This window comes from Podarcis pityusensis (assembly GCF_964106645.2).
Source record: "Podarcis pityusensis genome assembly, chromosome: 10".
NCBI lineage: Eukaryota > Metazoa > Chordata > Lepidosauria > Squamata > Lacertidae > Podarcis > Podarcis pityusensis.
Genome location: NC_138035.1, coordinates 9517783 through 9542669, shown reverse-complemented (window position 1 = coordinate 9542669; position 24887 = coordinate 9517783). Strand labels below are relative to the sequence as shown.

The 24887-nt window shown below is 47.9% G+C and overlaps 1 protein-coding gene and 1 long non-coding RNA gene across 2 annotated transcripts in view; both read right to left on the bottom strand.

The window, feature by feature from the left end:
• The window catches only part of LOC308486196 (TRPM8 channel-associated factor homolog), a 186204-nt gene extending 171094 nt beyond the window's left edge, over positions 1-15110 (bottom strand). Inside the window, exon 1 of the mRNA XM_081022695.1 lies at positions 11897-15110. The gene's annotated coding sequence lies outside the window, so the exon portion shown is untranslated. The remainder of the gene's footprint in view (positions 1-11896) is intronic.
• Positions 15111-17264: 2154 nt separating this feature from the next.
• LOC308486941 lies at positions 17265-21004 on the bottom strand. The gene is made up of 2 exons (XR_013991398.1): positions 19375-21004; positions 17265-18214 (listed from the first exon to the last, which is right to left on the bottom strand). It is a non-coding gene; the product is annotated as an uncharacterized lncRNA (long non-coding RNA).
• Between the last annotated feature and the right edge of the window lie 3883 nt (positions 21005-24887).

The window sequence follows — 24887 nt, the reverse complement described above, 5'->3', positions numbered from 1 at the left end:
AGTGTAGAGGAAAGCCAGACAAGATGAAGGTGCCTCACATTGCTTGGAACAGTATACGGTGAGGAGGAGCTGTAGGAAGGCGGGGGCGATCGGAACTGCAGCAACTGAATAGCGATTTGCGATTTTAACTTTTGCGGGCTTAAACTGGCCCGGAGTTACAATTCGACCAACTGCAGTGATTTTCAGCCTGTAACCCGATTTTAAGGGAGCAGCTTATATTTGGGTATTGCCTTTTTTTTCTTTTCCCCCCTTGAATTTTAAAGGTGCCAATACATTCGGGCCAATATATTCGGGTCAATATGGTAATTCAGGGAGGAGAAGGCTACTAGCCAAGATGGCTATGTTCTGCCTCCACAGTTGGCGGCAGCAATGCTTTCCAATACCAGGTGCTGGAAACCACTGGAAGGGAGAGTGCTCAAATCCTGGTTGGTCCCTGTGAGAACAAGATCCCGGACTAGATGGGCCACTGGCCTGATCCTGCAGCCTTCTTCTTACGCCCTTGCATTCTTAATGGAGCAGCCTCCACCGTTTGAGAGAACTGGGCTTTCCTTCTCTGGGATTCTTGAGTTCTGATGTGCAATAAACCAAGGTCCCTGTCTATGACCATTAACATCAGGAAATACACATCAGAAGTCGGTGGTTTCCATCTACCAAGGGAATACACACACCCTTCCTTCCCCCGCACCCCGTATATACTGCACAGGAAGAAACGCAGAACAGTTCGTTCCTAGTAGGTAAATTCCCCTCCCAGTGATCTCAAAGGCTGTGTTCTCTCTCAGCTCTCCCAGTTGGGGCCTCTGCCCTTCTTCCCTTCCCTCTGTGAATTTTGCAGAGGCAAGGCACTACGTAGAGTAATTTCAGCTTTTCTTTTCCGCGCTGGGTGAGGCGCTGCATTTTCCAACAGCTGTATAACAGGCAGAAATCCACCCTGGAAGCTTCCCCCGCCCCTCACAAGGAGGAAGGAAGTAAAAAGCTGCATCTGTTAAGTTTCTGACTGGCGTGCAGCTATTCAATGTGTGCCCGAAACAGAGAGCAACCCTGAAATATATGAGCAGGAGCAGCACGGTTCCCTAGATTTGGATTAGGGTTGTTTACATTTCGCTTGGGACTGCTGGGCCTTTTTACAGGGACTCTGGTGCCTCTAAGCAAGCAAAACTTCACCTGCTGAATTTCTGCCTGCCACACACTTGTCAAAGGCAGAACAGCTACGCCAGGGTGAGAGGGAATTGGCAAACCTGATGTCGGGTGCCAAAAAGGAGAATGAAAGAAAAATAAAATATGGTGTTGATAATAAACATAAAACCATGCAAGTTAGTAAAGGATAACAACATTAGCCCAAAAAAGAGGAGACTGGGAGGAGATATGATAGCAATCTCCAAATATCTCGAGGGCTGTCACATGGAGGATGGAGCCAGCTTGTTTTCTCCTGCTCTGGAGGGTGGGACTCAGAACAATGGCTTCAAGTTACAAGAAAGGAGATTCCAACTAAACATCAGGAAAAACTTTCTGACAGTAAGAGCTGTTCAAGAGTCTCCATGGGGGCGTTGTGGGCTCTCCTTCCTTGGAAGTTTTTAAGCAGAGGTTGGATGGCCATCTGTCAAGTATGCTTTAGCTGAGTTTCCTGCATCGCAGGGGGTTGGACTAGATGACCCAGGAGTCCCTTCCAACTCTATATGACATGGAGCCTCTATCAGTCAAAAGCTCCTTTGAGGGCACACTCCCCATGTCAATATCAGCTGATTGGCGCTGATGGAGCAACTTCAAAGGGGGATGCTGTAACCCCCAATCAGCTGTCTGGTGGTTTTGTAGGGTGATTGACAGGTGTCTGCTTCCGCTGACGGGTGAATCCAGTTCTCTATCCCTGCTAGAGAAAGTTATTCTGGATTACTGCCCCACATCTGAGAAATTCCCTCCTCCTAAAAGCTCACCCAAGTCTGAACTTGAGAATCTTTCAGAGTCTAGGCTGGCCTTCTGGCACCTAGGATAAAGATGGAATGGTATATAGGATTACCCGTCCGTCGCTGCCCAAATGGCCCCTAGATCTTGATGTGCAATCATGAGCAAATCAAAAAATTAGTTCATTATCACATTTTGTACTGTTACAGGCATTTCATTGAATCTCAGTGGTGTTTTGGTGCAGTCGTTCTTGGTATGGAATGGGCTAAAATATCAGCAAAAGTTATTCAAGTTCTAAAAAGCCGAATTACGGTGTATTGTAGGATTAATGATGCATTAGCCATTTCCTTTTCAAATGCCTTTTGAATTCTTCCGACTTTTGTTTTTTCTAAAAGTAAGGAGTTTGAATTTGAAACTTCTGAAAACTTGGCAAGTCCTGAGCTCTTGATGTGAAGCCACAGGCATCTCTTGCATAAGGAGAATAATAGATTTTTTTTACATACTTCCACAAAGCAAAGGCATAATCGCTATCCGTCATGGGCCTTTTCAATTTACCCTCCGTATATTCATGATCGTAACTGCTCCATAAAACAGTACAGTACAAACTGTGCTTCGGGACACCATAACAACAAGATGCCCTTCCCCTTATTTGGAAAGGTGGACAGAATTTCGGGTTCAAAAAAGAAATAATTTTCCTACATTAGGGGGAAAAAATCAATTCAATAAAACTAATGAAAGCAGCAGCAAGGCAGATATCAAAAAAGGGTACTATTTTTTACTAGCAGAAATGTGTTTTAGGAAAGGAAGAGCATAGCCTCGCAATAATTTTATCCGATAGGCAGCCCACAAATAGCTGGAAATGTTATTAGTGTGCTAGCAAGCCTGCCAGCTGCTTCAAAAGAGAAAATGGCTAAGGCTGCAATCCTATACCCATTAGCCTGGCTGGGAGAAAGTCCTATTGAACTTAATGGGACTTTCTTCCAAGTTGACCACCTAGGATTGCAAAGCAACATCAATAATTTCTCTAGTTGTAGCATCAGCTGAGGTTGTCATATCCTCATTTCCAGACACTGGTTGCAACGCCTTTTCTGGTGCCAAGGTGGTGAAATTCCCTTCCTGGGGGAGTCTGTTATGTCCCTGTCCTTTTGCCCTTTGAAAATGTTCTTATTCAAGAAAGACTTTTCTCGCACTAGGCAAAAGGTTCCTGCATTGCAAGGGTTGGACTAGATGATTCTTGCGGTGCCTAACTGTACAGTTCTATTATTTTATTATTCTAGTTGCTTTCTTTCAAAAATAAATGAAACTCACAAGCAACTTACAAAAAAAGGGAACGTTAAAAAACAAATATAAAAAGAGAATAACACAACCTAAAATACGTAAGTAAGGTACATAGATGTACACAGATATAGCAGATACAACTCCACCACACCCTGCTAAAATTAAGTTCCAAAGACCTGGGCGAACAGGTATGTTTTTGCCCAGCACCTAAAAGCAGCTACTGAAAGGTGTGCCTTACCGGCAACAGCGTTCCATAAACAGGGAGCCACCACTGAAAAGGCCCATTCTCATGTCGCCACCCTCTGCACCTCCCTTGGAAAGGGGCACAGGAAGAATGATTTCAAATGCAGAACAAATGTAAACAAACATATTTCTCAACATGACTTTTTGCTTCCAGAAATTCATTCTGATTGTGCAGATAAAATATAACGGACAGGATTCTACAGGGTGTGTTCCTAGTATGTGGAACAGGCAAGACCCATGCAAAAACATGCACCTCCAGATGGTGTCAGGCCCAGGCATTTTCACTTGGTCCCAATAGCTGATAACCAGGTGCAAAATGCACCTGGGAAATTTCGAACATTGGGTGGGACAAGCCATGGCCATTTTGCCTCCTCCTGAATCTGGAGATTTAGAGGCAGCTAACATCCAGTATCCAGATTATAACCGCTTAGAGATATTCAAAATATTGAGGCACTTAGCCATGCTTTTAAACAAATAAATATCCTCACACGACAGTGGCCAAACGCAGAACAGATGCCTAAGAGACTCCTGCAGCTTTAACAACGATGCAAAAGACAGAGTTTGGAACCTCTCTCGCCATAGTTCAAAGCAACTTTCTTGCATTCAGAAGGTCCCAGATTCAATAGCTGGCAGCTCCAAGTTAGGCTGGGAACATTCCCAGCCCTGAAACCTTGGAGAGCCACTGTGACTCAGTGCAGAAAATACAGATCTAGACAGAGAAGCTTCCTCCGTTCCAAAATTTCCTCCTCTGTGCAGAAACCCCATTATCCTCCTTTTCGCAGCTGCCCGCCTGCCTACCTGCCGCATTGTTTCACTCTGCTCAAATGTGACCAAACAGGTGTTTTTCTCATGAGTCACCAGCCTGCAGTCGGCTATTTTGGTGCCGTGCAAAAAAAGCAAAAGGGGGGGGGGGACGTATAATGGAAACCTTCAGGGCCGAATCAGCACGGCAGAGCTACCTGGTGGTGGCTGTTTTAATAATCTTGGCAACATCTACTGAAGTTCCTGCAAGGAATCTGGCTGGCCAGCAATAGCCCACCCGAGTACGAGACGGAGACTGCAAGCCAGTGGGATTCATGCTGGCAACAGCATCAAAGGTGTAACTGCTATAAAGCTGGCTTGAGAATGAATCCAGTCTTGGGGTTGCTGACCAAAAGGCAGGCCTCCTGCTTTTGCGTATTTAGCAGCAAAACAATAAAGCAATGCTTCAGCCCAGCATGGAGAAAAAACACACTAGCATTCCCTAAACGAAGTCTGCAAAATCTTAAATGCAAAGGATCACGAGCTGATCAAAACATGGCAATGCTAGTGAAACAACAGGTCTGGGCCTTTGGGCTGCAAAGATCCCCTTGCAGCCTCACCTTGCTTGCGTACTTTTGTTTTGCTTGAAATCTAATAATGCCTCCTGCTTGCCTGAATGGAAGAGAGAGAAGGGTGTGGGATGGGATTCAGAAAGCACACTTCTGTTATGTAGTAACTCGATAGCCAGGCCTTTGGCTGAATAAAACATCTATGGCCTTTTTAATTGTGTTTAGGGGGAGCGAGGCGGTTATCGGTTGTTGTTGCGATTATGATACGCATTTGGGTTTTGCATTTTGACGCCGTAAAACTGCCCTGTGATCTCTGGACAACGGGCGGTATATAGATTTAACTCAGAGTAGTAAGAATTCTGTGCAAGTATTGATGTTGCCTCAACTGCTCCCACCCACTTGCGGATCTGGCCCTTGCCTATCATTGGCATGTGGCCCCCAGAAGGCGGCCCAGGCGGCAATACGGCCCTTGGGCTGTATCAGGGTGTGAGCGGATGTTGCTGGACTCCAACTCCCATCATCCCCAGACACCATAGCCAATGGCAATGGACAATGGGAACTATAGTCCTAATAATGGTACATGTAAGGGCACAGTTTCCCTGATCCCTGCTCTCTTCACAAAGGCAGCAAGTTGTTCTTCCCATAACAAATGTTGCACACAATACTACTACAATTATTATTATATTTCTATTACGAGTTGCTAGAATTCAGGGATCGTTGGGCTCCACTCCCACAGCTAGCGCTGCAACATTTCTTTCCGCAGCCATTGTGTTGAAATAACACATTTCCTCAAGATGAGGGTGGGGTGGTCCAATCGGCAGCTAAGGGAACTTCTCGGCCATATTGCTTTAAACAGCAGGCAGGCGGGTATTCGCCCGGTGCAGCTTCCCCTGAGGCAGAGACAAAAGCCACAGCAGCCATTTCCGCCTGTTGCAGCGACTGAACATGCAGTTTAAAGGGTTTTGTTGTTGTGGGAGAATAAAACTGGTGTTAAATTATTCTGACAACAGGAGCCCACTGATGGTAACTAAACGTTTATTCATAATCATGAGGATTATTTCTCTTTTTCACAGTTTTGTCCCTGCGTAAGAAGGAACCCGAGCAGGCAGTGCCATTATTGTTGGCAGTGTCTTGTCTCTCTCTCTCCACACACACGTCTATAAATGCATATCTACACATATATTATATATAGGAATATAGCTATATATGTAGATATACATAGAGGTGTACGTATGTAAATCTATATACGTGTGTGTATGCCTGAATATAAATAGATCTACGTGCGCGCGCGCGCATTTAGTATAAAATCCAATAAAATTCAAGGACCAGGATGTCTGAGGTAAAACGCCATAAACGCTTTTTAGCTCCCCTCCTTCCCTCCCGCCTTCCTCTCTGCCAATCAGAAGCCTCGTCGCCACAAGGTTCGGGGTGGGGGGGGGTAGAGGGAGCTAAGCACGAGGGAAGGGAGCGAACGAGCGAGAAGGGGCGGGGACAAGGGCGGCGCGAGGCCCTGCCGCGTGACAAAATGAGCCGGCGGCACGAGGCCGGACCATAACAAACACTGGAGAAGCAGGCAGGGAGGGGAGGGAGCGGAGGAGAGGAGAGCGAGAGACGTACTTGAGGAGGAGAAGCCAATCAGCACACGCGCGGGGGAGAGCGCGAGGGAGGGGGGGAAGAAGGGGGGAAGCTGAGGGCGTGGCTGGAAGGCAGCGGCGCTAGGCTCTGATTGGCTGGCGACAGTGCGGAGGGAGGAGCGCAGGGTTTCGATTAGGCGGCCGCGAGTGTGTGGGCGGGCTCGCCGGCGGCAGTGCCGCAGTCAGTGCGAGGTGGCGCCGGCCGGGTTTGGGAGGCTGAGGGCGGAAGCCGCTGCTTGGCAGCGGGAGCTGCGTTCGTGTTCGTGTTGGCTGGGAGCGCAGAGGGGGGGGGCGGGGTTTGCCACGTCACTGTGAGGAGGGAGGGAGGGAGGAAAAGCCCGGCTGTCAAAACAAACTCCTGAGGCGACCCATACACATTCACACGGAGGAAGAGACACGGTTCTCTCCTCAGACACGCGAAAGCCGCGCGTTCCCAAGACGCGCCTGAAAACAAGTCCGACACTTTCCCCACACAAAAGTCTCCCCTCACAAAATCATGATAACAACTACAACAACAACATTCCTCATGTTACGCGTCAGGCAGCCAAACCCGCGTTCGCGGGGCGCAGGACAGGCAGGCGCAGACAGGGAGCCAATCCGAGGAGGCTGATACGCGCAGTTCCAGAGCAGTTTGCCTCATTTCGGGTGCACGTGTGAACCTCGCAACGCGTGAAAGGAGGCGTCACGGGCCCCCTAACGGCAACAGATAGATATTGCTCTGTGCGTGCGTGGAGCGGACTAACAAGGCTGCCCGCTTGGAATTTTTTAAATATATATATTTATAGTGTGAGGTATCCCACAAAAGACGTGAAGGGAAGCCTAAATTGCGAAGGACTTTCCAGCCCAACACAGAGCCAAAAAGCACTGTCCTTGTTCTGGGGGAGGAATGCTGGAAGCAAACACCTTCCAGGCATCCATACCTTCCCGTTATTCCACAAAACAAATGCCCCAAACTGAGAATACATCAGGGACTGCAACGTCTGCCCCCCCTTACAAAAATGCCCTTTTGACTTTAATGCCACCCTCATGCAAGAGAAACGAAACAAAACCAGGGCTTCCTTCCATCTAGAAAGCAGCCCAGCGAAATGAAACCTCTTCACAGCATCTGTTCTCTCTTTCTCTCCCACAAAACAAGACAACACAGCAGGGCAAACCTCTTCACAACCCCAGTACTTGGTTTCTGAAAAGCATGCCATGAAAGGCAGGTGCTTTTGGGCACAGCTTCCCCCCTAAGAAGGATTCCATAAACCAAGCTGGGTACAATCCCTGTGAACATGTGCAAAATCATGTTTGTGTCGAGAGCAACACTCCCCGCTTCTTTCTGAAGCATATCTGGCCATGCTGTGGGATCTGGTGCCTCCCTCTCAACCTGCTTATTTATGGCGGCCCACATATCTTGCGCTGATCAAGGAGCATCCCAGAACAAGAGGATGATGATGCCATCCATCGGCTAGTTTTCATGCAGCAGATACGAGATCCCCACGCACCACAGCCTTGCAAAAATGGCGCCGGCCACCTCCGTGAACCTCCTATCAATGCGCAGATCTTCACATGGCAGCACCATGTGCATCCGTTCCGGTTCGAAGCAAACAGCACTTTTGCAATCTCTGCAGGACCCCACGCTAGAACAAGGCTCACATCTTCGTGTGTACAGATGTGCTATAAGAGTTTGTGCATGTTTGCCCTGCGTTCATGCACAGAGGTAGCCGAATCATCTCCTGCCCACCCCCTTCCATTCCTGGTAACCATTTGCTGTTTCTGTTGCTTCCCCGGCCGCATCCAGGCCCCACAATTTCTGCTATGTTCTGTGTGCCTCGTAACACCATCATTACCTATGCCATTAAAAACCCTGGACTCCCAAACACAAACCACTCCCCAGAGCAGCTCTCGAATCTTAACACAGAGCCTGCAACGCACAACAGCCCATGTTTCGTACGGAAGATCGTACACATCAATTAATCCGGCACAGCCACACCCTCCTTCGATACAAAATAATGCAGATTACTTTCCCCCTTTTTCTTACAAAAACTGCTTTTCAGTGAGTCCAGTAAAGCACGGTGGTTCAGAGACGTTAAAAAGCATATATTTGTGATAATATAGCCTGTGTTTGTACCCTCAGAACCTGTCCCAACAAAATTAGCGACCTTCCTCTATGGAGAGACCTCTGTGGTTTCTATAAGAGAGTTATTTCTCCCCAGAATGAGACACACACACACAATCAGACCAAAGGCCCTTTTACATTCAGCCTAAGCCAGTCAGAAAACAAATGGCCCCAAATTTCCCCCAGGCTCTTTTGTGGGGGGGGGGGCTTCATACTCCTAATTAAGCTGTGTTACCTAGAAGAATCAACTCCTTGTCCATAAATACATATATGGTCTTTAATCTAAAGATACCAACACTGTTATTGCCATAGCAAATAAAGACCCCTTAACTCATCTGTGAAGCTCAAGAAACTACGGTAGTTGTAAGCTGATTTAACGTGGGTGATACGTACTCGTGTGGGACTCCTGCTCCTTTATCCTGAGATTACCCCAAGGCAACCCTGTGAACATCCAATGCCCCGCTCCATGCGCACAGGGAAATGGCATATTTCCTACTTTTTGCCTTCTCAAATGCTTCACACACACACATCGGTCAGACAACACAACCACAGCCTTAAAGCCTGCCTTCTCTTCTAACCGGCCAATCTGCAAAACCCTATCTTCATCCCAGCTTTAAAGGGTGCTTTTTTTTGCCGGGGGGGGGGGGGAGATTGTGGTGGGACCCAGTACTACAAATATCTTAGAAAGGGTTTTATTAAATAAAAGAAGACGTCTCACCACGGGGGGAAGAGAGGAATCTAGGTTATTTTCCTTTTACTGAAGAAAAATGCCGGAAAAGCCTAATCACTTCCTCATAATTCAACTTCTCCGGTTTCGTTGCCACAGTTTTAAATAACATGTTGTTACCCAAACTGAGCTGAGCTTCTAGGAGGCAGTCGTGTTGTGTGTGTGTGTGTGTGTGTGTGTGTGTGTGTGTGTAAAAGACAAAGAGAGAGAGAGAGAAAATAGACCTATGTATGCATATGAATATGCCTTTAAGACTGTTTATTTAAATGTTCCAGCTTCGGGCTTCCTCACTAACCCTCTCTGTCTCTCTTTCTCTCTCTCTCTCTCTCTCTGCATGCCACTGGAGGCAAGCTGTTCCCTGCCACCAGAGAACATTCGCAGAGGGGAAACTTGCATCAATTAATTAGTGAAATGTTTGCACAGGCAGCTTTCTCTGGATGCAAAACGTACAGCGAAGTTGCTAAGTATTACCCTGGAAGGCAAGGAGGCCTGGGGAGGCGGCGGAGGAACAACCACAGACACCAGGCAGGCATGCAACACTCTTTTAACATCTAGCCTGTTATTCAACACAACAAACACTTCCCGAAAGATCTCCACCCACAGTTAACCAATCCATCGCCTGCACCTCCCTCCAAGCGGTTTGGGCAGAGGGGAAGTTTTCTCTTAAGTCATGTCAACACAGCCTCAAGCATCCCACTGGGCAAAAAGCACCCGTCTGCTTCCCACCCCCAGCCCCCCGCAGGAAGCACATCACAAAAACCACCACCGCTGGTCGCACACTACCTGTGTGCCTGCTCTCTCACTACTACCATTCGCTCTCCTCTTTCCACCAACACCAACACCGCTGAGCCACATACGCAGCCAGCTGTCAACACCGTCTAACCTCACGCACACCCAGCTGTCGCTTCCACAAACCCCCACAAACCTCCACCCTGTTATTACAGTGTTTTGCATGTCATGAGCGATATGCCCGAAACTGCAGAAGCCTTAAGGGGACCAGAGGCCAAGGAGAGAGCAAGCCTTCAGTGCCTTTCCTTGCAGGTGCCTGGGAAAGGGAGGGTCTTTCAGCAAAGGTCTACAGAGCAGCACCCACCGAACGCCCCATAGGCTCTCTCCTTTGCCCAGAAGTTTGGTGAAAACAACCACACAACCCACCAGCCCAGCATTCCTCCACTCGCTCCTACGTTCCTCTCTTTGCGGATGTAAGCTCCACTTCTACAAAACTCCCCACCGCACCGCTCCTCTTGCTCTCAGCAAGACTGCGGTATTGTAAGAGCAAAATGAGAAGCGGACCTTAAGCCTTGGATTTCCGTGGGTAAGAGGGTCATACAGTATTTCCTTTTTTGCCCTTTCTGTGTACACATACACACAGAGCTTTTTTTAGGTAAGGAAGAGCACAAACAAAACGGGAGAGGAGGTAGTGATAGGGATTCTGCCAGGGCCATAGCTATGGGGCGGGGGGGGGGGTCCTAGCTGGATTTTTGCCCCAGGTGAAGCTTTCAGAGGGGCTCCATTGAGGCTCCCAGCCTGTGTGTGTACACAGATGTACATGGGGTGCATGTGTGTGTGCCCCCCAAACTGGAGTCTTTGACCTGGGTGAAATAAAGCCGTGTTTCGCCCCTGGATTATGCCATGAAGCAAGGAGGGAGCGTTTCCTCCTCCACTACCAGAAACTCACCCGTAGGCCTCAGGGACAACCCCCTCCCCTCTTACCGCCGCCACACCGAACTGCAACGCAGGGACAGTGACACTGGCCTACCTTGCAAGGTTGTTGTCAGGAGCGCAAGCAAGGTAACTGCTGGCAAGTCCTACCAACTACTCCATGCCCCCGTACAAAAACACTGCTCTGGCTGATTAAAACACCTGGATGCTTTAATATGGGGAGATTAAAGAGGTTGCAGGACTTCTAACAAACCCCTTTCCTTGGGAGTAAAGATGTTTTGCGGCTAACCGGGAAAGGAGCATGGAGTTTTCCAAATGGTAAACAAAAAGCAAGCCCAACGTTGGAGGTGTCTTGGGTTGTTAAACTTGGGGAGAGGATGCCTGGCGTTGCAAAGACACCTGCTCTTTCACCCCTGGGTGGAGAGTTCCGGGCATCAGCTAGGAGCCCCTGCCCACCTAAGAAGTGAAGGAATCTAGGGATGGATGGGGTTGGAGGAGATCTGGGGACTGTTCTCATCTCTTGAACCGGGAGGTGTTTCCGCCTGGGAGGAGGAGGAGGTGGGATCTAAGGATGGAAACAACCTCCCTCCCGCCCCTCCTCCTCCTCTGTTTACCTCAAGTTTGAATTTTATCTGCGCAACATTAGCTGGAATGCGGACATCGCGGGGGGGGGGGGCCGAGGCGCACGCACGCCACGCCGCCCGCAGGAGGGGCGCCCGCCGAGCCCGGTGCGCCCGGAGCCCCGCGCGGAAGCAACGCCGCCGAGCAGCGCCACCGCCACCATGGAGCGATCGCCTCTTTAACAAAACAAAAATAGGAAAGATAATTTTTTTAAAGAACAGCCCGGCCTTCGCTCTGCCTTCCTAGCAGAGCCAGGGGGGAAGGGACCGGGCAGTGCCAAGAAGAGGTGGCGAAACGAAATCGCAGCGTCTCGGAAACGGACCCAACGCCGAGCGCCATCCTTCCTTGCCCGGGGATGCGCATCTTTGCCTTTTCCTCAATCCTTGCCCCCCCCCCAACAAATCCTCCCTATAAATAAACTCACCTTCGCGATCCAGGCGCGGGTCTCTCTTCTTCCCAAACAAGATGAAAAAAGGAAAGAAGGGGGGTGGAAAGGAAATAATTCCCCCCCCCCCAAGCAAAAATTTCCAAACCCCGTCATCTTCCACGCGGACCCCTTTTTTCCAGCATTGCAGGGGGCTGGACTAGACGATCCTCGGGATCCCTTCCAATCCTACGATGGCCAGGCGCGCGCGCTCTCCGGCCCGGAGCAGGTGCAATTCCCACGCAGGCTGGCGCGCAAAGTTCCTCTCGCTCCGGGCTAGGAAGAAAGCGGGGTTAGCCGGCTCTGCTGCTGCCTTTAACCCGTAGCGACGCCCCTTCAGCCGAAGCTGCACTGGGTTCCCAGGGCTGCTGCCGCCGGCGCGCCCGAGAACTTTCTCCGCCTCCCCGTGCGCGCCGGCGGCGCCCCGCGCGCCTCTCTCTCGCCGCCGCCCGGCGCTCGGGCACTGCTTCCCTCGCTACAATGTTGTTTCATTATATCGTGGCCATCATGTGACGCCGAGAGGCCTCGCTATGGAAACTTCGGGGACTCCCACGTGACTCTGCAGCAGCGGCGGCGGCAGCGAGCCAAAAAAAAAGAAGGAAAAAGCCAAAACACCAACCCCGAACCACGCCATCATCTCGCCTAACCCCCGCCGACGCAACACGCCGGGCTGTTTGCAACAGACCACCAGCATCACCAAGTTTTGTCCGGAGGGAAACAAGGAACAACAACAACAGAGGGGGGGAACCACACCGAGATCAGAAACAGGAGAGGCACCAGGAGGAATCCGGCGCAGATGCCTTTCCCAAAAAGCAAGAGAAGAGGTGTACAGTAATGAGCAAGCACATTTGCAAAGGGGGGGGGGGCGCCCCTGGAGAATTGGATGCTAGGGGGTCTCTTTAAGCTGCAGGAATAGCTTCCCCAAAAGTTAACAAGTAAAACGGAATTGATGGGGGAGAATGCATTATTATCCTGTGGAGTAATGCAATAATGATGATGATGATGATGATAATAATAATAATAATAATAATAATAACAACAACAACTGATGGGAAATAGGAGTAAATGGGTTGTTTGTTTTTCACCCAAAACAAAAACCTGTCTGGGTTCTGCTTGCTAGGTATCGGCATCACTCGGTTTGCCACAGGGATTGCACAGGGTCTCAGCCCAGCCCCTCTGAGCAACTCAGGGAAAGGTGCTTTCTGGCATAAAGAAAATGCAGCTTTGCTCTTCCGCGGCTGTCTCAGGCCTTTGCAGTGCTGACAGAAGCAGAAACGAGGAAGGAGAAAAACTTGTTTGTGTCGAAAGAAAGGGGGAGAGAAGTTACAGCCTGGAGCAGATGGGACCTGGAAGATGTGCTCCGCAAAACGTCGCTTCCGTAGAACGCATCTCGCAGTCGATAGTTTTGTTTTAATGCAAGCTCATAAAGTCAAGAAATGTGTGCCCTCTCTTCTCTGGGCCATCCGGTGCGTGGTTTATAGACCTGAACCAAAACTTGAACCTGTTTTATTCCCATGGTTTAGGAGCATAATCTGGAGGCATCATTTTGGCTGTCTCTGGTTTAGAGACTTCAGACATATGCTTTCAGCATCAACTGATGACTTGTTTGTCTTTGCAAGCCCATATTTAAAACCATGGATTGAACATTGATATCCCCTGTGTGATCGGGTTAAAAGGCCCATCTAGGCCAGCATCCTCTTACAGAGGCCAACCGGATGCCTACAGGAAGCCCACATCAAGCATACATTATTTTCATCCTTGTCTGCTCACACATTAATGCTCACTGGTTGATGCGTCAGCAAGTGATGAGGCCAATCAGTTCGGTTTCAAGCCATATAGACATGGAGAAACTGCCTTTCAGTCCCAACACAGCCATGGGTTTATTTCATGGATTTGAACCTGTCTCCCAGTCTCAGCCTTGTTTTGATGTAAAATGGGAATCATGATCTACTTCAGAGTGGTAGCATGGGGACTAATTATATGAGCCATCAATTAGATGCTGCCTGTAAGATCATTTAGAACACCTAGGGAAATTCTGCTTGTGGCACCGCACCCCACAGAATATCATAGGGTAGTGACCCCAAAACATTCATTTTCTGCTGTTGCCTCTGTACTATGGATTTCCCTTCCCTTTGCCATAAATGAAGCTGCAACTATTACTTGCTTCAGTTGTCTAGTAAAGGCTTGTTTTTTTGCCTAGGCTTTCCCTGACCCTTAAGATTAAAATGATGTATTTTATGTGTTTGAATCTTCTGGGGGGTTTTTTGTTCACTTTTATCAGTTTTTGTACCATTGCTTTATTATTTTAGGTTGTTGTTTTTAATGGGCATTGGTTTTATATTGCACATAGTATATACTAAAATAGTAAGAGGTTTGGAAATCCTTTTAAATCACCAAACATCTTCTTGTCATAAGCTTAAGGAAATACCTGGTTTTTCAATATAAACAAATAATCAGGACTTCATTATCGAGGTCCCTAGAAAATGTGGACCCATTAATATTTCTGTTAAACTATGTAAAATATGTTATCCCAGTGAAATATTTTGAAGCAGACCTATATTATTTAACTCCCATGCCTTTGAGAAATATTAGCAATCACATTTGGAAACATAACAAAAAAAGGGTTTTGTAAGAGTATGGGCAACAGCAAAGTGCCACGTTATCGAGACTTGGGGAAACTATGTCAAAATTACAAACTGTTAAGGGTTACAATAATGCATTGTATCATGCAAAAATATTAATTTGATGATAAGTGTTTACTATGGGCCCATGTGATGTAATCCTAAATTCCTGAGCTGCTGGCTGTTTGTTTATTGGATTCTATGAGTTGTCTCATACTGTAAGACTTTTTCTGCTGATCACAGCGATGACAACAACAACGTGTTTCAGTACTAGGTCAATACCTCTCTTATCCAAATTTCTCCATCTCCACAATGTGTTTTAAGTTCCCACAATGAGGTTATTTAGCTAATTAGACTTTTGTGATGAATAGCAAGCTGGAAGGTTCAGTGACGCTTCTGAAACAAAATGTCTCCCTTCCACGTAAAGGGTAAAGGGACCCCTGACCATTAGGTCCAGTCATGGCCGACTCTGGGGTTGCGGCACTCATCTCGCTTTACTGGCCGAGGGAGCTGACATACAGCTTCCGGGTCATGTGGCCAGCATGACTAAGCCACTTCTGGTGAACCAGAGCAGCGCACGGAAACGCTGTTTACCTTCCCGCCAGAATGGTACCTATTTATCTACTTTCACTTTGACGTGCTTTCGAACTGCTAGGTTGGCAGGAGCAGGGACCAAGCAACAGGAGCTCACCCTGTCGCGGGGATTCGAACCGCCTACCTTCTGATTGGCAAGTCCTAGGCTCTGTAGTTTAACCCACAGTGCCACCCATTCCACTTAACGTATTGTTATTTCTGTACCCTACTTTTTCCAAGCACCCAGCACATTCTCTCGCACCCACTAAGACATTCCCATTCCCTAATTCTGTGCTGGGGAACTCAGAGATGCAAGAGGAGTAAAAAAATGTGACTCGAAAAACTAAGCTGGCTTGTCATAATTCACTCACAGCAGTACAATCATTGGAAAAACTAGGCCTGATTCCCTCCCTAGCCTCTTGCCAGTATATGGGGAGTGTCACTTGGATTTCCAGTGCAACTGAAAGGCGTGAGAGAATCTCCGAAGCATCTCACCTGCCCAGAAAGCACTGCCTTGTCCCTGAGCCTTGACTGATTAGTAAGGAGAAGACAACTTTCCCCTAGTCGCAAGGATGAAGAGAGAGGGTTGAGGAAAATCTGCGTGCATCTTTCTGAGCGTAGGCATGCCTCAAATTTTCCTCCATATTTTAAAAAAATGCCCCAAGTATCAAAAGCTTGGGAAACACAGCGGACGGAAATCTTGCTTGCCGAAATCTCTGTGCTGCGGAAAGCGTATGGGGCGAGGGTCGGCTGATCTGTGCGGGAGATCAGTCGGGCTGTTGCTGTTCCTACAGTGGTGCTGAAGTTGACTCTGCTCTGCTGAAATAATGTGTTGAAAGGGGAGAGGTGGTCCACTTCCTAAACTGCTTGGTGGAGTCAGAATCTCTCTCTTTCTCCCTCCAGATCTTCAGCTGCTGGGCCGTAACCAAAGAGGCTGCCATTGTGCAGGCCTCAAAAGCTGCAAGGAAGGCCATTGCAGACATCTCGGATTGCGCTCTCAACTCTACCACGCCAACGTTCTGCTTGCATTGACTTGACCCCGTATCTGCTGAGCAAACAAAGAGGCCAAGTGGAACTAGGTCGGGCAATTTCGTGTTGATTCAGCCCATAACCCTAATTGCATCGAGTCACATAACAACACATAAACACATACACACAAATAAACCTCATGAAGAGAACCATGCTGAACCCTATCAGCAAGATTCCTCGTTCTGCGCCCCTGTGACAGCAAATAACGTCGTTATTTTTCCATTTAAAATGTGTATACATTATGGCAGATGTATTGGCAGTTGGCACTGAGGAAGACTGAGTATGTTATTAGTGGGAGAAATGAGACTATCACATTACATGACTTTTTCAAATTTTCATATTTTTGGCAGGCACGGCTGTAGAAAAACTACAGTCGGATCCCTGCCGCTAATAAGATATTCAGTCTTCTTCAATACAAGTCAGTGCTGGACTTTGGACAGTTAGAGGGAAGAACCATTTTTGTCCGATCTCCTTACAGCAAAAGAGTGACCCCAAGTTTGCAGTCCTTTACCCATTTACCTGGGAGTAAGCCTCACTGAATTCAATTGGGCTTGTTTCAGAGTAGGCATATATAGGATTGGACTGTAGGTGCTGCATTTAATCCCTGAATCTTTTCCACAAAAGCACTTAGGATCAGCATTCCCCAACCTGGTGCCCCTCATGGGTTTTGGACTCAAATTCTCATCAGCCCCAGCCAGTATAGCAAATGGTCAGATATTAAGTTGAACAACATCTGGAACATACTAGATTTGGGAAGTGTGTGAGAGCCAGAGATATGTATGGTTTTACCTGATCCAATATGGACTAAAAAGTAGTTGCTTCCCTCAGTTCACTTCCCCTTAAACTGGGACAGGGAATGCATTTTTCCCTGTGATGATTTCTGCTGTGGTGTATGCACCACCTATTAAAAAAAGTATAATTTTCACCCCACCCATTTCAGGAGAATTGTTTTCAATAATTTGCACCAAACTGGCAGCACAAAAGCATATGCATGCCTCAGCAGAAATAAGTCCCACTGAGTTCAATGAGACTAATTCCCAGATAAGTGTGTAATGGTTTGCCACCCCAAACAATTTGGATAAGGTTCCAGCCTAAGCATTACTGACATCCTGGGCCCAGATGAAGAAGACCGATTTCTCCTGCAATCAGGTAGTAAACAGAGAGTTTGCTTTTTACTAGAGTCTGTATCTGCACTTGGTGGGAAACTGTATTCTGTTCATCCGGTTGGAACTTTCAGTGGTTTTCATTGCGGTTGACAGAACATGAGGTGTTGGGTATGCAGCTAGGTGGCCTAGCAGGTGTTCATGGAACCAACTAGTGTGTGGTTCTGTTTTGTCCTCGAAGGGCAATCCTAGAGCATGCATGTGCTGGGCCCGAGAGTAACCCGTGAAACACGGTCCAGGACTGGTCCAGAATCCAAAGGTTCCGCTAGGAATCAGTCCGACAGGGCCAAGGCAGGACACGAGGCAGGAAACCAGGCAAGGACAGGTACAGGATCTCAGGCAGGATCTAGAATACAGCAATGTTGCTCCCGCAACCTGGGGCAGGGTCCGACAGCCTTTTATCTTTGTCGGGGTAACGGCCGGTCCTGATCCCCCGGCGACTCACCTCCCTGTTTCACCCGAAGGCAAGCACTCCTCCTGCGAGTACTCAGGTCTCGCCTTCTCTCAGACCTGAGTCTGTGCAGCTCGGGAGACGTCGGTGGGTTACTAGACCCAGAGGCCACCTCAGCCTCTCCTGACCCAACTGGTAGTGGAGCAGATGTAAGTGATGGCCCAGCTGAAGGCAACGAGGTAATCCCCACATCTGGAGCCAGGCTCAGGCCCCTGACTCAGCCCAGCTGGTGCTTGTTGCAGGGGAACCTGTGCAGACTGGGACTCTTCAGGATCAGGCCCCAGACTTGGTTCAGATGATGCCTGAGGCAAGGGATCTGGTGCAGAATGAGTCTCCTCTGGTTCCGAGTCCGAGCCTGAGTCCCAGGCCATCACAGGGCAGACGGCTGGCAGTTCTGCAGAGCATCTATGTTCCCCCTAGCAAAGTTCTTCAAGGCTCCATCTTGTCCCCAGGTAGTGGAGGAACAACCGAGATGGTTAAACTAGAACCACAGAATTGTAGTGTTGGAAGGGAACCCAAGGGTCGGTCATCTAATCCAACCCCCCTACAATGCAGAAATCTCAGCTCAAGCATCCATGGCAGATGGTCACCCAACCTCTGCTTCAAAACCTCCATGGAAGGAGAGTCCACCACCTCCCATGGGATACCATTCCACCGGGTCCTATATCCATCTTTCTATCACCATGATGATATTGACAGTTTCATTTTCCTAGCCTAGGACCCTCATACCTACGGGACAGCCTCTCCTGGTATGCCCCACGGAGGACCTTAAGGTCTGCAGATAATAACGCCCTGAAGATCCCAGGCCCCAGGGAGATTAGACTGGCCTCGACCAGAGCCAGGGCCTTTTCGGCCGTGGCCCCAGCCTGGTAGAACGCTCTCTCACAAGAGACCAGGGCCCTGCGGGATTTGACATCTTTCCGCAGGGCCTGCAAGACGGAGCTGTTCCGCCTGGCCTTTGGTCGGGGTTTAGTCTGATTCTTTTCTTTCTGTATAAGAACAAGCATTAAAGAGGCCTCCTAGCCCGTTCACGGGTCCTTTATAAGACCAGTGGTAACAGTTCACCCTAGAGAATATTCACCACTCTCAATTTTACCCATGGACTGCCATCTGTCCAGATTTCAGTTTGCTCTGAACTAATTTTAAGATGTATTTTAATTAATTGATTGCCTGTTTTTACATTCTTATGCTCTTTGTGTTAGTTTTATGATGTTAGCCGCCCTGAGCCCGGCTCCGGCCGGGGACGACGGGGTACAAATAAAAAATTATTATAATATTATTATTATTATTATTATTGAATTCACCGTGTTATGTAATGTAAACATGCTGATATGTTTGGAAAGGCCCACTAGGTCTTGAAACTTGAGGCCCTGCAGTAAGGGAGAATTTCCTATCTTTCTGTGATAGCTGCCTGTTCAGCTTTTCCTTGACAACAAGGGAAAGGGAAGCTGCAAAGTTGCTTATTCATCTTCTCTCTCTGTTCTTTTAAATGGGAGGCTTTTAAAACCCCCTTAAGCAAGGTCACGAAAGCAAATTAAGCACAGCCAGGCCAAAGCTGTTTCCCACACCCCCATTCTCAACCCAAAAACCCCCAGTACTAATTTTGCTGCGTCATATCCAGTGGGCAGAGGAGAGAATTACCTGATCACAAGATCTGTGCAGGATTAGAGCGTGGCGGAAGAAATGCCAGCCAGAGAGAAGACAGCCGGCAGGCCAGATGAACTCCGAGGTGCTCCAGGGGTGCTTTTACTGCCGAGAGGACTTCAACAGCGGAGAGAGAGAGAGGAGAGACAACGCTGTGATTTCCAGGCACTCCCTGAGTTTTCCCTAGGATGGTGGGAGATTGGCAGGGAGCAAGGCAACAGCAGCAGCAGCAGCAAATGATTCATAGCCAGGGCTCCAACGGCTGATCTGCACAGCTTTATCTTATCCTCTCAAGCCAAAGCATTTCAGGTTTCAGCCAAGAAGGGAAAGAGGAAAACAAAACAATGCGTCCCTTTAAAAGAAAAAGAAAAAAAGAGAATCTCGTTTTGGATATTTTTTTCCCTTTTGCTCGCAGTGTTTTGGAGGCCCTTGGACGGATTTTTGTTGTTGTTGCTGCTGCTGCTGCCATCCCCTCCTACCTCAGCTGCCAAAAATAAAATAAATAAATAAGAGGGCTTGTTATAAAACCATTTCAGCCCTGCCTTCCGAGCCTATTCAATTGCGTTTCTCTTTCCTCAGTGGCAGTGCAAAAAAAAAAAAAAATTACCTGGAAAAGTGTTGAGTCAGAAGCCGGAGAAGAAAAAAAAAAGAAATCTGGAAAATTGTGCCCCGAGGGCCTCAAAAGTCATGGATTCAATACAATGTGGTCCCGGCCCAAGATATTTTGAGGCCTGAGGTTCTGGGAAATCCAAGTGGCGGCCCCTTCCGCTGGTTAACAAGGGGCCCAGTGTCCACAGCGAACTTCTCCTGTCCCTCATTTAAGTGAATGGGAGTTGCCCTTGTGTGTCTTTAACACAGTGAGATATAGGGAGTCTCTAGCCTTCCTTTTGTTAATGGGACTCCAACTCCCATCATCCACAACCAGCATGGCTGATGGTCACAGGAGTTGAAGCCCCAACAGCTACTGGAGAGCCATATGTCCTCAAGCCCTGCCTTAAGCTGTTTTTCTACGAGAAGGTGAGAGGTGTGTACAAGGAGGTTTCAGCTACAGGAAATCCTCTTGTAGAGTATAGCGTTAAGCCCATCTCATAACTGTCAACCGTCCCTTATTTGGCGGGAAAGTCCCTTATCCCAGCACTGTGTCCCGCTGCTGTCCCTTATTGATGATGTCCCTTAAATTTCCTGGGTTTCAAAGGAAGCAGCTCCTCTCCCTCCCTCCCTGCCGGCCAGGGAGGAGGGAGGCTCCAAGTGTGTTGCTTGGCTGCGTTGCTCACCCAATAAGGAGTCTGAGAATGACTGGGGGGTGGAGCTTGCATGCCTTGTGCCGATCAAATCGGCCGCGTTGCCTGAGGACTCGCCTTTGCTCAGCGCTTCCCAGCGGAGAGGTGACGGTGGTTTTCCTTGCTGTTTTCCTTGCTGCATCCCCTTTGCCAGGTTGCTGCGCTGTGGGATCCACTGCTTGAGGCTTCATTTGGCTGCTGGCTGGGCTTTCTCCCTTTGGCTCGGAGGGGCTCAGAAGTTGAACATACCTGTGCTGGGAAAATCCCTTATTTTGGCTGCTGATCCCTTATTTTTGAGGCTGCTGGTCCCTTATTTTCAAATCTGTAAGTTGACAGCTATGGCCCATCTTCAGTTTTTCTTTAACATCAGAGACGTCCCCTTCCCAGAGAATTGTTCTCTGCCTTCCACTGGTGTCGTTAGGGGAAACCAAACTCTGTCAGCCTGGGCAGTTTGCATCACGGTTTTGTTCCCACTGAGAATGACGCTTGAGAGTGGTCTTCGCCGAGCTAATAAACTTGCAGCTCTGCTATGCCGCTTAATAAATACTTGCATGACCAGATGCGCGTCCTCTATATTAAAAGAAGTTCTTTGCACTTAGAAAAATAGCATTTCAGGGAGGAGGTGAGGATGAAACGCTGCTTTTATGCTCTCTGTCTCGCCCTCCTAGTAGGGATATTCGATCCCTTTCTGACAGCTGAACTCATCTGTATGTTTTGGCAAGAACTTCCGATCATGAAATGGGACACCAGTGTATCACACGCTCTGCCTGGTGGAGTCATGCAAGCTACTTTGGGGCTTGTTTACATTATCAGTTATGCTGCAATAACTGAGTTATGCCCACTTCTGATGGTGTTTACAAGACCAAAGGTTACTCAGAGACTGAAAACGGTTGAGAGCATGTATGTGTGTGAGAGAGAGAAAATGAGAGAGAGATAATATGAATGACTGCAGTGCCATTGCACAGAAAAGCAAACAGTGCCTTGGCTTTCATTGACAACCGTGTTAAGACAGGTGTAACATCTCTCTAGATCTGTTAAGGCTAGTTTTGTAGTGCCCTCGCCAGATCTACTCCAAGTGAAACTTCTTCCGGGCACAAACTCGGAAACAAACAAACAAAAAAGCTACTCTGTAGCTTTTGGGAGTGTTTCAGATTTGACCTGGACAAATGCTGGCTGACAACCATGGTGATTGGCTAGCATCTGGGACATCACCAACACAGCACTTTCTTCCCCACCAACCCCCAATTCTCAAAGCAGTTTTGCAAATAACTGCAATGTGTATATATAATGTTTTGCTATCATTTGCAGCAAGCTCCTGCTGGGCTGAAGCTTGCAAGCTGTGTACATAATCTCTGTATAATTATTATTATACTGTATATATAAAAAGGTAAAGGACACTGGACAGTTAAGTCCAGTCAAAGGCTGAGGGAGCTGGCGTTTGTCCACAGACAGCGTTTCAGATCATGTGGCCAGCATGACTTAACTGTTACTGGCGCAACAGAACACCGTGGCGGAAATGCCGTCACAGTGGTATCTATTTATTTACTTGCACTGGCATGCTTTCGAAGTGCTAGATTGGCAGGAGCTGGGACAGAGCAACGGGAGCCAGATGGATGGGGTATAAATAATAAAATTATTATTATTATTATTATTATTATTATTATTATTATTATTATTACTTCGTCAGGATTCAAACGGGTAAGCCCAAAAGGCTCAGTGGTTTAGACCACAGCGCCACCCGTGTCTTATTATTATATATCCACTTGAAGAGTCAAGCCCTCCTTCTGCCACCTGAAGGTGGGGTGTGGATCAGGTAAACCTGGAAACAAGGTAAAATCTGGAGGTCTGGCAGCCCCAGCTCCCATGGAGGAGGTGGAACCTCTTAACTCCATAATTCTGGTGCTCAAAAGCTTGCACTGGCTGCCCAAATTGTACCAGATGAGATTCAAGGTTGTTTACAATGAAGAAGCCAAGTTACAGGGAACCAAGCAGAGGGCCTTCTCGGTAGTGGCACCCGCCCTGTGGAATGCCCTTCCACCAGATGTCAAACAAAAGAACAACTACCAGACTTTTAGAAGACATCTGATGCATTACTGTATTTTAATATTTTGTTGGACGCTGCCCAGAGTAGCTGGGGAAGCCCAGCCAGATGGACGGGGTATAAATAAATAAACTATTATTATTATTATTATTATTATTATTATTATTATTATTATTACTACAAGGCCCCTTAACAACGAGTCCAGGATACCTCAAGGACCACCTAATCCCTTACTTCCCTGTCTGATCACTGGGGTCTTCAGAGGAGTCACTGCTGGTGGTTCCCCCATGTACGGTTCATATCCATTGGGACTGTGGGCCCAACTTCATGGCACTCCCGGTTGAACTTCCACTGCCTGCTGAGAGCTTATTTCAGCAGGCATTTTTGTGGAAGTTTGACATTCATATTTTCAACCCTTTTCCTATATTTCTTGTACACAGCTAAGGGATGATTGTAGTTAAGTGGCATGTACGGTAAATTCTTCAAACAAACAGCATAAAATAAAACAGAAACAGCAGGGCATGATGCAGGAATATAGAAATAAAAAGAAAGGATTCCTCGATCCTATGGGGTTTCAAAAGAAATACAAGGTTCCACCCTGGTGTTCATTAAACATTTTTATTCTGACCTTGGAGCAGAAAAGCAACAACCATGTTGATGTGTAGTAGATCACAATCTTTATTATGATTCTGAGCAGCTGGCTGGTAGTCTGTGAGCAGGGAACCCATTACTGATGCCAAGGGCTTACATTTTAATTGATGTGAAACATTTTTAATGACAAAGTAGTAGTAGTAGTAGTAGTAATTTTTATACCCCACCCATCCGGCTGGGTTTCCCCAGCCACTCTGGGCGGCTCCCAACAGAATATTAAAAACACGGTAAAACATAAGTCTTAAAAACTTCCCTAAACAGGGCTGCCTTCAGATGTCTTCTACAAGTCAGGTGGTTGTTTATCTTCTTAACATCCAATGGGAGGCATTCCACAGGACGGGTGCCACCACCGAAAAGGCCCTCTGCCTGCTTCCCTGTAACCTCACTTCTCGCAGCAAGGGAACCGCCAGAAGGCCCTCGGAGCTGGACCTCAGTGTCCGGGCTGAATGATGGAGGTGGAGACGCTCCTTCAGGTATACTGGGCCGAGGCTGTTTAGGGCTTTCAAGGTCAGCACCAACACTTTGAATTGTGCTCGGAAATGTACTGGGAGCCAATGTAGGTCTTTTAGAACCGGTGTTATGTGGTCTCGGTGGCCACTGCCAATCAAACTATTGGGTGGTTGCTTTTCACACCAGTGTGTCAAAGCGAGAGCACTGTTGCCTTCCACTTCTGCTTCCGGGCTTCCCATAGACATCTGGCTGGCCCCTGTGAGAATGGGGTGCTGGACCTAAAGCCCACCCATGAGGCAAGGTGGGGTTCTCCCACCAATGAGTACTTGCCCCAAACTTGAGTCTTGGTGTCTAGATTTCCATCCCCTTAGATAGTCCTCGATGCAGCAGTACAGTGGTACCTCAGGTTACATACGCTTCAGGTTACATACGCTTCAGGTTACAGACTCCACTAACCCAGAAATAGTGCTTCAGGTTAAGAACTTTGCTTCAGGATCAGAACAAAAATCATGCTCCAGTGGCGCGGCAGCAGCAGGAGGCCCCATTAGCCAAAGTGGTGCTTCAGGTTAAGAACAGTTTCAGGTTAAGAACGGACCTCCGGAACGAATTAAGTACTTAACCTGAGGTACCACTGTATATAGCTTCACTTTTACAAGTGCTCTGTTGGGTACCAACTTTTTCTAGCCTAACCAGACCATCCAGGTATCCCTGTTTCTCAGGGACAGTCCCAGATTTTCAGAAGCCATCCTGGTTTCTGATTTGATCCCGGAATGTCCCGCTTTTCCTTAGGACATCCCTATTTTCATCAAAGAAATGTTGGCGGGTGTGGAGTTATTCAACCCCCGAGCCATCTGAAGGCAGCCCTGTTTAGGGAAGTTTTTGAATGTTTAGTGTTTTTATATATGTTAGAAGCCGCCCAGAGTGGCTTCGGCAACTCAGATGGGCAGAGTAGAAATAATAAAGAAGTTGTTGTTGTTGTTGTTGTTGTTGTTGTGGACTAAGACATCCCTATTTCCATCAGAGAAATGTTGGAGGGGACGGAGTTATGCAACCCCTGAGCCGAGGAGATAAGTAACTATACAACCTTT